General features: G+C 45.2%; 1 pseudogene; it reads right to left on the bottom strand.

Annotated features, from left to right (window-relative positions):
• Positions 1 to 10,919: 10,919 nt before the first annotated feature.
• On the bottom strand, positions 10,920 to 11,037 carry LOC126089854 (5S ribosomal RNA; annotated as a pseudogene).
• Between the last annotated feature and the right edge of the window lie 1,760 nt (positions 11,038 to 12,797).

The raw sequence follows: 12,797 nt of genomic DNA on the forward strand, positions 1-12,797 counted from the left end.
TTAAAATGAGAAGCTCTGCCTGCGAGTATATCACCCTTTGGCATTTTTTTTTAAATATCTCAAAGGCCTTCGAATGTGTAGATAATGATCCTCTATAGTTTTATGGAAATAATGGCTTTACACGGAATTGGTTTGAACCATACTTGAGAAACGGAATGCAAAATTTGTCCTGATTAATACAGACAGTGTCAGAAAGGTAGAAAATTTAAGTGACTGGACTAAAAATCACAAAAGTGAGTACCATAGCGTCCAATTTTCGGTCCACTCCTCTTCCCAATCCTATGTGAAGGACCCTCCACTTAACGTTCAACAATGAAATTCTTTGCTTTTTGCAAACAGTACTAGTGTTATAATAAATTCCATTAGAGAGAAAGTAACAGGAGAATAAGTAAACGATATTTCTTAAAGATATATCAAGTGGTTCTCTAAAATTTTTGAAAAAAAGTCATTACATTCAGTCCTGTGCAACAAATAAGGTCAAACCAATTACATTGATTTAGCACATGAAAAGGAATCGTAAATAGGGTGGAATGCTTCAAATTTTTGGGTGTACGTATCGATGAAAACATGACCTGGATGAAGCATATTACTGAGTATCTCAATCAATTAATTTCAGCTACTTTTGCTCTTCGTGTAATTGCTAAATGGTCCAAATAGCTCTGAGCACTATGGGACTTAACATCTGAGGTTATCAGTCCCCTAAAACTTAGAACTGCTTAAACCTAACTAACCTAAGGAGATCACACACATCCATGCCCGAGGCAGGATTCGAACATGCGACCGTAGCGGTCGCGCGGTTCCAGACTGAAGCGCGTAGAACCACTCGGCCACCCCGGCCGGCTGTAATTGCTAATCTTGGACACAAATGTAACAACCTTCTGACATGTTTCCACCCAGTAATGTTGTAAGGAATAATTTTCTGGGGTAACTCATCACACAGAAGAAAAGTATTCATTGCATAAAAGCGATGAGTAAGAAATGAATGTGGTGTTCACGCACAGCCGTCATGTTGGTACTTCTTCCTGGAGTAGGCGTTTTAACTGCAGTGTCACATTCCTTTTTCCCTAATGAATTTCGTTATAATAATCCCACACAAATTGAGAAGAACAGTGATGTACATACTTGCAACAATAGAGGGGAAAATAACCTTTGTTGCTTTTGTTAATGCTGTCAGTGGCTCAAAGAAGAGTTCAGTATGCAGCAATATAAATTTTTATAATTTACCCAATAACATAAGATGTCTGGCAGATGGAGAAAGAAGTTTTAAATCTAATTAATAAACACACAACTTTTTTAAAGCATAATTGAGTGACTAGGCTTAAAATGATAATTTGATCATTAATGTTAACACTAAACATGTATACATATCCTGAAAAAGAACTCGAACCAAAAGATTTTCAGTGAAAGAATGATTTGTGGAACATGTAGCTGACTAACTGCCGGCCGCTGCAGCCGAGCAGTTCTAGGTGCTTCAGTCCGGAACCGCGCGACTGCTAGGGTCGCAAGTTCGAATCCTGCCTCGGGCATGGATGTGTGTATTGTCGTTAGGTTAGTTAGGTTTAAAAATGGTTCAAATGGCTCTGAGCGCTATGCGACTTAACCTCTGAGGTCATCAGTCGCCTAGAACTCAGAACTAATTAAACCTAACTAACCTAAGGACATCACACACATCCATGCCCGAGGTAGGATTCGAACCTGCGACCGTAGCGGTCACGCCGTTCCAGACTGAAGCGCCTTTAACCGCACGGCCACATCGGCCAGCAGTTAGGCTTAAGTAGTTCTAAGTTCTATGGGACTGATGACCTCAGATGTTAAGTCCCATAGTGCTCAGAGCCATTTGAACCAACCCGAAAAATAGCATCCACGGCGTTGTGCAGAAAGGGTATAGCTAAGGGTCACAGGCTGTCAATCACCTAGGTCACTGTGGTCACAGTGCCCTGGACACTCATCAACTGTGATTTGTGGTTGTACCCATACAGATTTGGATCAGCACACGTTTTAAAGTAAATACGAAGGTGTACAGATACCGTTAAGACACACTAAATTTCCACATTAATAGCAATACAAAATAGTGAAGAGTTGGTCACAACCTAGCAGAATTATGAGCTTCATCCATGCGAAAGCGACTGAAGTGCTCGCGGCTGTATTCATTTCACCATTGATATCGAAGTGTTCTGCACAAAGCTCCCATCTTGCATACAGCAAGAAAGTCTGAGTTACTACTTGTTACCAGCGTGATGTGCAGGCGTAAGACGAGATCGGAAACTGTTGTGTCTATACAAGACAGTCTAGACACAGGGTGAGGTTACCGATAGGCACGCGTACACACACGCCGGCTGGCGTGAGTTCTGGAACGGGATAATTAGTGAATGCGATAAAGAAAAGAACGTAGCTACTAGAACACTTAACTTTTATGCATCCTTTGGTATACAGCAATCTTGATGATACAAGTGAGACTCATTAAGATACATGCAATGTTACAAATGGCGCCTTGCTAGGTCGTAGCCATTAACTTAGCTGAAGGCTATTCTAACTGTCTCTCGGCAAATGAGAGGAAGGCTTCGTACGTCTAGTCGCTAGCAATGTCGTCCGTACAACTGGGGCGAGTGCTAGTCCGTCTTTCTAGACCTGCCATGTGGTGGCGCTAGGTCTGCAAGTACTGATGGCGGCGACACGCGGGTCCGACATGTACTAATGGACCGCGGCCGATTTAAGCTACCACCTAGCAAGTGTGGTGTCTGGCGGTGACACCACATTCCTCCCCCGCAAATCGGCGAACGGTCGTGTTATAAGGCTTCCGCCCGCCGTGGGGAGGGCCCCATGTTGACGTATGCGATGAGGTGGGGAGCCTAACAACAGGCGAGGCTGTGCCACCCGCACCCGGCCATTCGGTCCGAGGGGAGCTAGGAAACGCCTGGAAACCTACTCCAGGGTGCACGTCAACATGCGGCGTATGCGCCCGTAATGAGACAGGGTCGACCTCCATTGCGTCGGGGTATCCGACACGCGATGACGCCATGTGGTCCGGAGCGGGCCAGAGGTCCAGGGCGGACGACAGCTGGTCACGGGAAGCGATCGGTGGCGCGTGACCCAGGGAGGCGGTTGGCGGCTGCAGCGAAGCGTCCTCGGCGGGCGGCGCCGGCGGCGGCTGCAGCGGCTGCTGCTGCGGCGGCGGCGGCGCGACGCCATGGGGCAGAATGGAAGGCATCGTCGGAAACACCTGGGGATGAGGCGAGCCAGTAGATGGGTCCCCAGGGCGCTGACCGGACGGCTCCGTCGCTGAAAGCAGACGGGGAGCGGCAGAACCCAGGCGACGACAGAGGCGCAGCTGATTGAGATGCCGACGCACCTCACCAGAGGCCCCCATAACCAAATACATCGCGCGGCCGAGGCAGCGAAGAATGCGCCCTGCGAGCCAACGCCGTGAACCGCGATAGTTACGATAGAATACAACGTCGCCAGGAGCAAAAGCAGGAGTCTGCCGCTGCACAGGAACCTGATGCGGCGGATGCAGCAAAGACATCAAGGTTCGATGAGGACGACCGTGAAGCAACTCAGCCGGCGAGCGACCATCGCGGGGCTGAGAGCGATACGAAGACAAAAAGAGCAACAACGCGTCCTCCCGAGAATGCGACTCTTTCAACTTCAACATCTGGGACTTGAAAGTCCGGACCAATCGTTCAGCGGCACCGTTTGACTGAGGCGAAAACGGCGCGGATGTCAGATGTTGAATACCATTGGCCTTGCAGAATGACTGAAATTCTGCGGACATGAATTGTGGGCCATTGTCGGAAACAATAGTCTGTGGAAGACCTTCCACGCAAAAGATAGCAGACAACGCTTGGATGGTGGCAGAAGACGTCGTGGAAGACATCCGGACAACAAAAGGAAAATTACTGAAGGAATCGACAACAACCAACCATCGAGCATTCCAGAATGGACCAGCAAAATCTATGTGTAAGCGTTGCCATGGGGAAGTGGCTTTCGGCCATGCAAAGAATTTCCGCGGCGGTGCGGATTGTTGTTCGGCACACGCCATGCAAGAAGAGCACATATTCGTAATCGCAGCATCGATTCCGAACCAAGTACAGTGCTGACGAGCAAGTTGTTTCGTACGCACTATACCCCAATGGCCTTGGTGGAGAAGCTTTAAGACAGATGACTGTAACGAACGTGGGACCACGACCCTAGACTGATCATTATCAGAACGCAACAACAAAACACCACGTCGTACAAAAAGTCTCTCCTTGTGAGCAAAAAATCGGCGAACCATCGGATCCTCTATCCGTGACTTCGACAAGGGCCATTGTGTAGCAACAAAACGCAAAACGGTAGCAAGGACAGGGTCTGCAGCTGTGGCTGTAGTTACACGACGAAAATCAATCGGAAACGATTCGACCACGTCATCAGTTTCCGCATCAATGAACATGCAAGCAAGTTCGGAAGAATCGAATGCTTTATCCTCGGCAACAGGCAAACGGGACAACGCATCGGCGTTTCCGTGCTTAGCAGTGGACCGGTACAAGATATCGTAGCGGTACTGCGAGAGGAAAAGAGACCAGCGAATGAATTTCTGCGCTGTACGTGGAGGTACAGGCTTGTTCGGATGAAAAAGCGATGTCAAAGGTTTGTGGTCTGTAATGATGGGAAAGTGACGACCATACAAGAAATCGTGAAACTTCGTAACACCAAACACGAGAGCCAAAGCTTCTTTCTCTATCTGGGAATAATTTCTTTGCGCTGACGAGAGCAATTTGGACGCAAAGGCAATAGGGCGATCATGCGAACCATCTTTGTGCGCAAGCACAGCACCGATCCCGAAATCCGATGCATCTACCATCAACAAAAGGGGTTTCTGGGGATCGAATGGCGTAAGGCAAGTATTTGAAAGCAACGCCGATTTCAATTGGCGAAAGGCGCGTTCGCATTCCGTCGACCAGACGAACGGAACACCGTTACGGCGTAAGCGATGAAGCGGAGCTGAAATGGAAGAGGCATGAGGAAGAAATTTATGATAATAATTAATTTTTCCCAACACACTCTGTAGCTGCTTCAAAGTTTGTGGTGCAGGCAAGTCCTGTATGGCACTGAGGTGCTCTGGACTCGGATGGATGCCTTGGGCATTTATGACATGTCCCAGATACGGCAAGTCACGAGCAAAAAACACACATTTGTCCTTCCGCAAGCGAAGACCATTCTGTCGCAAGACCTGAAATAGTGTTCTGAGATTTTGTAAATGTTCTGCTTCTGTCTTTCCTGAGATCACTATATCGTCCAGATAGTTAGCTGCAGTAGGGACCGACGCACAAATAGTTTGTAAATATTGCTGAAACAATGCAGGGGCGGATGCACACCCGAATGGCAGTCTTTTGAATCTGTATAGTCCAAGATGCGTGTTAACCACCAATACGCGCTGGGATTCTTCGTCCACCGGTATTTGCAAGTACGCATCTGCTAGGTCCAACTTTGAAAAATATTTTCCCGGGCACAGTTTGTCAAAAAGATCTTCCGGGCGGGGCAAAGGAAAAGTAGCAGTCACTAGTTGTGGATTCACTGTTGCTTTGAAGTCCACGCAAAGTCTCAATTTGCCGGAAGGTTTTTGCAAAATCACTAAGGGTGAGGCCCAGAGAGAAGCCGGCACACGTTCAATGACACCTTGCGATTCTAAATCTTTTAATGTTCTTGCGACCTCATCACGCAATGCGTGGGGAACATTGCGCGCTCTGAAAAATTTCGGTTGCGCGTTGACTTTTAGTTCCAAATGTGCTTCATAGTTCTTAGCGCAACCAAGGCCCGGTGCAAAAATGTCTGCAAATTCCTCACATAGACTAGAAACACTGGCTGAAGGCACAGTCTGGTTCACTGATAGGACCTGATTCACTATAGACAAGTTAAACAATTGAAATAAATCTAAACCAAACAAGTTCACTGCAGCAGAAGAACGAAGAACGTAAAATGACACAAGTTTTGTTTGTCCCTTGTATGTGGCAAAAAGGCTGCACTGTCCTAACACAGGGATATGCTGTCCTGAATAACTAGTGAGCTGAACTTTTGCGGCACGCAACGGCGGTGCGCCCAGTTGTTTGTACGTGGCGTGATTGAGCAATGAGACTGCAGCTCCGGTATCGAGCTGGAATGGTATCACTTGTCCGGCAAAGTCCAAATCTACAAAGAGTTTATTGTCCTGCTGACGACAAGAGCGACTGTTTTGTGCAACTTGAACAGACACTGGTACAGAATCACGTGCGACGTGACGTGATTTCCGTCGACGTCGACGCACACGTTTTGTGGGACGAACACAGTCACTGTTAGAAAGAGTAGCACTGGGCGGAGTGGCATTAACTACGTGAATGTCCATGGGCGAAGGTTCCCGAGCCTGAGTGTCCGTGGTACGATTCCGGCGCGAAGCAAAGGGCCTGGAACGGTTGTGATTGTCTGATCTGAGCTTTTTCTGGCAAACACTTTGAACATGTCCTTTCTTGTGACAGTAAAAGCAAATAGCTTGGCGTGACGGGCAATTTTCACGCGAATGTCTAGTAGCACACCGCGGGCATGATTTCACTGCATTTGCGGGCTGGCGAGGCACACCTGGTTTAGAGCGCGGCGTCAGCTGCGTCGAAGTGCACGAGGGCCGGTTACCGGGCCGCGCAGCGCGTCCAGCGGGCCGGTTAATGTTACACACTGCTGGCGAAGCTTCAAAAGATTCCTGAGCACAGTCAAGTGTGTCTTGCCTATCCAATATGTCTATCACTTGTTGAAGGGAGGGATTAACTAGTTTCAAAATCTGTTCCCTTATGCGAACATCAGAAACGTTCTGTGCTATTGCATCACGCACCATTGTATCTGAATAAGGAAGGCCACAGTCACACTGAAATTCACAATCCCTAGTAAGGCCTTGCAAAGTTGCAACCCACTCCCTATTAGTTTGACCGGCCGTACGTTTCGTACGAAAGAACGTATACCTTTTTGCAACCACATTAACTGTTTCTTTGAAATAGGCATCTAAAGCCGACACAATTTCTTCGTAGGACAGAGTTGCTACGTCGCGTCGGGGAAACAATTTCACTATCACACGGTACGTTTGCACGCCGACACAAGACAATAAGTGAGGCTGCCGCTCGTTACCTTGAATTCTGTAGGCGGCGAGATGGAATCCAAACTGTCGGGACCACTCCGGCCATGTTTCCTGCGCCCCGTCAAAGTTGCGAAACGGCGGTGCAACTGCATGTGGTGGCTGCGGGAGCGGCGAAGCGGCGGCGGCCGCATCGTTTTGCAGCGCACGTTGACCCTGGACGAGCTGTCCCAGGGCATCCAATAACGCCTGCGTCTGCTGATTCTGCAAGCGATAAAATTCGGACAGTACATCTGGAGATTGTGGCGAAGCCATGACACAAGTAAATGTAAGCAATTAGAAAGAACAAAACCCTTTTTTTTAACTCGTCGCCATGTTTTGTTGTGTCTATACAAGACAGTCTAGACACAGGGTGAGGTTACCGATAGGCACGCGTACACACACGCCGGCTGGCGTGAGTTCTGGAACGGGATAATTAGTGAATGCGATAAAGAAAAGAACGTAGCTACTAGAACACTTAACTTTTATGCATCCTTTGGTATACAGCAATCTTGATGATACAAGTGAGACTCATTAAGATACATGCAATGTTACAAATGGCGCCTTGCTAGGTCGTAGCCATTAACTTAGCTGAAGGCTATTCTAACTGTCTCTCGGCAAATGAGAGGAAGGCTTCGTACGTCTAGTCGCTAGCAATGTCGTCCGTACAACTGGGGCGAGTGCTAGTCCGTCTTTCTAGACCTGCCATGTGGTGGCGCTAGGTCTGCAAGTACTGATGGCGGCGACACGCGGGTCCGACATGTACTAATGGACCGCGGCCGATTTAAGCTACCACCTAGCAAGTGTGGTGTCTGGCGGTGACACCACAGAAACATTAAATCCTTTCTGGTTCAAACATCATGCTGGAAGCAGACGTGCTTGTAACGTACGCTATTGTGTCGTTAGTCAACTGAGAATATAGTTCAAAGATTTGTTTTCCTAGGATGGTGTCGAACAAATATAACAGGGAAATTAAGGATTTCTGTGAATTTCAAAGTTGGTCTGTTCACAGTATGCGGTGATGTATTTGCTTATTTCGAACTTTATTCATAAGTACCAATATAGATTGTGTTGTTTTAATTTAAATACAATTTAAATACGTGGGGTGGATAAAAAGAGTAACTGTTGGTGTTTCTTCGGAAGAATTCCAAGTATTTAACGGAAGTGAAGAATCATCTGGCACTATTCTGAACGCAGGGGATTATGCTAAGACTCAATTGTATGGAAAAAGTAAGCATTCATTTAAATTGAATGCACGTAAAGTTTGTTATTTAGGATTCAAAAGTTATATTTGTGTCTTTTAAATAACAGGCAGGTTGAAGGTGGTTTTTAAAGAGGTCAGGAGTAATTTACTAGTCTAGGAGATGTTGTTCGAAATTCCTTCAGTACTTTCACGACAATCAATTGTAGATCCAAAAACATCGCTTTTAAACATAATGTCAATGGCTTTATGTATTGGCAACACCCAAGCTTTATCAGTTTTATCTTACAATAACGTAGTTAAAGGTAAACCAGTTTTTATTTGGGATGATGGAAAAAACCATTATTCATGCAATAGTTTTAGTTTTTGTACTTAATAAGACATTTCTTTCTGATTCTACTAGATCAAAAACAAATTATGGTATGTCCCTATACACCTCAAAATACAATACGTACAAAAATAACACAAAAACTGTTGTTGGTATTCAACATTCTCTGCGTGGTGAATGGAAACACGAGGTTTTTATTTTTTTCTGTTACAAAAACATGAGGTAGGTGTGAAATTAAAATTTAAGTTTAAAGTCTGGCACAAGACCGATAACAACATTTTTTTGAGACCTGTTTGTGCTCACTCTACTTTACTTGTGTTCCCAATGAGTGACTCTGATGAAAGTGTTAAGTGTCACTGTAACAACCCCCTACATTCCCACATTTTAGAATGATCCATCACATCTGTGGGATAGGAAACGTGAGGATAGACTTTGCACTATCAAGGGAGACTAACACATTGCATGTTGCGGACATATGATACATGGAAAAGAGATCATGATGAAACCGCCACATTTCACTATCTGAAAACTAAAAACTTTTTTGGTTTCACTAGACCTGGACCAAGAAAATTATCGCACTGTCCACCAATTAAAACGTAGACTGATCAAACTATTTCAATTGAAAACCTATTTTTAACAGTGAAGTGTCATCCCCCATTGAAAGAGAAAAATACAGCTTCTTTTTGTTATTTGTTACTGATAAAGGACACACAAGCTGCATAAGGTACAATGGCGCCTCGCAAATAATATTCTTTGATGGTCTCCAGATACACAATGTAAAATAAAAATCGCACATTCGGACACCGCAGTGCGATTCTCTGTGTACGAACACTATAAAAATATCGACGCGTGAATATTTTCTACAGATAATGGACCCGAAATTGAGAGGTCGACTCAGGGTCCGGCTATAATTCTTATGTATCTTTTTTTTCTTAATTTCTAGATGGGTGATACGATACTGCGAGAAGAATTCGACAGAGCAGTGAAAGACCTAAGTCGAAATAAGGCCCCGATAGTAGACGACATTCCATAAGAACTATTGATTGTCTTTGGAGTGTCAGCCATGACAATACACTTCGATATGATGTGCAAAAATGTATGAGAGAGCCGAAATACCTTCAGACTTCAATGAAAGTATAATAATTCCAATTCCAAAGAAAGCAGCTGCTGACAGTTGTGAACGTTCCCCAGTTATCAGTTTAGTAAGTCATGGTTGCAAAATACTAACATTAGTTCCTTACAGAAGAATGGACAACCTAGTAGAAGCTGACCCTGGGGAAGATCAGTTTGGCAACACTGACTATACGACTTGTCATAGACAATACCTTAAGGAAAGGCAAACCGATGTTAATAGCATTTGTGGACGTCGAGAAAGCCGTTGACAATGTTGACTGGAATACACTCGCCGCGTGGGGTAGCCGCGCAGTCTACGTCGCCTTGTCACGGTCTGCGCGGCTCCCTCCATCGGAGTTTGGAATCCTCCCTCGGACATGGGTGTGCGTCGTCCTTAGCGTAAGTTAGTTTAAGTTAGATCAAGTAGTGTGTAGGCTTAGGGACCGATGACCTCAGCAGTTGGTTCCACAAGACCTTAACAGAAATTTCCAAAATACTCTTTTTCAAATTCTAAAGGCGACAGGGGTAAAACACATTAAGCCAAAGGCTATTTACAACTTGTACAGATACGAAACAGAAGTAATAAAAATCTAGGGGCATGGAAGGGAAGCAGTGGCTGAGAAGGGAGTGAGACAGTGTTGTAGCCTATCCCCGATATTATTCAATCTTTACATTGAGCAAGAAGTAAAGGAAACCAAAGAAAAATTTGTAGTAGGAATTAAAGTCCAGGAAGGAAAAATAAAAAAATTGAGATTTCCAGATGGCATTATAATTCTGTCAGAGACAGTAAAGGGTTTAGAAGAGCGGTTGAACGGAATGGACAAGATGGTGAAATGAGAATATAAGATGAACATTAAAAATGCCAAACAAGGTTAGTGGAATGTAGTCCAACTAACTCAGTTGATGCTGAGGGAATTAACGTAGGAAACGGGACACTTAAAGTAGTGGATGAGTTTTGTTACTTGCTCTCCGTCTTCAGGCCACAAACGGCCCATCGGGACAATCCGACCGCCGTGTCATCCTCAGGTTAGGATGCGGATAGGAGGGGTGTGTGGTCAGCACACTGCTCTCCCGGTCGTTATGATGGTTTTCTTCGTCCGGGGCCACTACTGTTCGGTCGAGTAGCTCCTCAATTGGCATCACGAGGCTCAGTGCACCCCGAAAAACGGCAACAGCGCATGGCGACCTGGATGGTCATCCATTCAAGTGCCGGCCACGCCCGACAGCGCTTAACTTCGGTGATCTCACGGGAACCGGTGTATCCACTGCGGCAAGGCCGTTGCCTTTTGTTACTTGAGCAGCAAAATAATTGATGATCATCGAAGTATGGAGGATACAAAATGTAGATTGGCAATGGCAAGGAAACTGTATATGATGAAGAGAAGTTTGCTAACATCGAATACAGATTTAAGCCTCAGGAAATATTTTTATGGAGTGTAGCCATGTGTGGAAGCGAAACATGAACGATAACCAGTTTTGACAAGAAGGGAATAAGAGATTCTAAAATGTAGTGCTTGAGAAGAATGCTGAAGATTAGATGGGTAGATCACATAACTACTGAGAGGGTACTGAATAGGACTGACGAGAAAAGAAATTTGTGGTTAACCAGACTAGAAGAAGGCGGGGGGGGGGGGGGGGGGGCGTTGATTTGGCGGAGGAGACCAAACTGCTGGGTCATCGGTCTCATCGGATTAGGGAAAGATGGGGAAGGTAGTAGACCGTGCCCTTTCGAAAGAACCATCCCGGCATTTGCCTTAAGCGATTTTGGGAAATCACGGAAAACCTAAATGAGGATTGACGGAAGCGGGATTGAACCGTCGTCCTCCCGAATGTGAGTCCACTGTGCTAACCACTGTGCCACTTCGCTCGGTCTAGAAGAACAGATCGGTTGGTAGGATTCTGAGACTTCAAGGGATCACCAGTTTTGTACTGGTGGAGGTGGTGGGGGGGGAGGAAGTGTGCCGAGTAGAAATCGTAGAGGGAGAGCAAGAGATGAATACAGTAAGATGTAAGTTGCAGTGGTTACTCGGAAATGCAAAGGCTCGCAGAGGATGGAGTAACATGGAGAGCTGCATCAAACCAGTCTTTGGACTGAAGACCAGAACAACTAGAAATTTACACTGTAGAATACTGTATCTGTCTTCTTAATTGTTTTACAGCAATAAGAACACATCTTATACAAAACACATGCAACTATTTAATATTAAAAGAGAAATGAGAGTACATTAGTTTTCATTGTTCCTCTTTCACAGATGCAGTTTGTCGTCAGACATCTGCTCTGCTCTTTTCGAGGCGCTACACTCCTAAATGCTATCCAGTTCATTGTCAGCACTGCTTCGCTTTTGTTCAGTTGACGCGTTTCCATGTTGGAGAAGTGGTAGCACTTATCCATACTGCTATTGTAACTGTCGATGCAGCTACTATGGTGCGAAGAGTTCAGGGAAGCACGATCCACTTAGTTACTATATGTTTGGGAAAAAAGGTAAGCCTCTTTGAAAATATGCTCTGAAGAGCAGTTTTGTGAAGGACATCCTCTGGCTAATAGCTTGTTTAAAGTATTACAACCGCCCCTCTTTTAGTGAAAGTCGTGTGTAAGTTTATCATCTCCATACTGACAAGTTTTGCAGTTTCTTTATCCTACGACAGGTACTTCATTTTCTACTGATTATTACTCTTCATGAATATTTTTGGAATATTTGGAAGGTAATTGTGATTTTCAACGTTAAAAGAAACTGAAGTTACAGGACATGGGTTGTTTAAGAAACAGCGTGCACTGTAGCAGTATTGCGAACATCAAAATCAAAAAATAACATAAAAAATTACTCCTAGACCCGCAATCGAACTCACAGAATCGATTATTCTAACGGACAACTCTACCTTCTGGGTAATTTACTACAAATACATGTGACTGAATGACCTTGCTTGTCGTACATACGATAACAGCGATGCCAGGCTTACTTTCTTTAACGTTAATTTTCGAACCAAATTAAGGATTGGGCGAAGATTCCTTACAGACACTTTTGTGTTGTTAGTACTTGAGGACT

This window comes from Schistocerca cancellata, chromosome 6, assembly GCF_023864275.1.
Source record: "Schistocerca cancellata isolate TAMUIC-IGC-003103 chromosome 6, iqSchCanc2.1, whole genome shotgun sequence".
In the NCBI taxonomy this organism is placed as follows: Eukaryota; Metazoa; Arthropoda; class Insecta; order Orthoptera; family Acrididae; genus Schistocerca; species Schistocerca cancellata.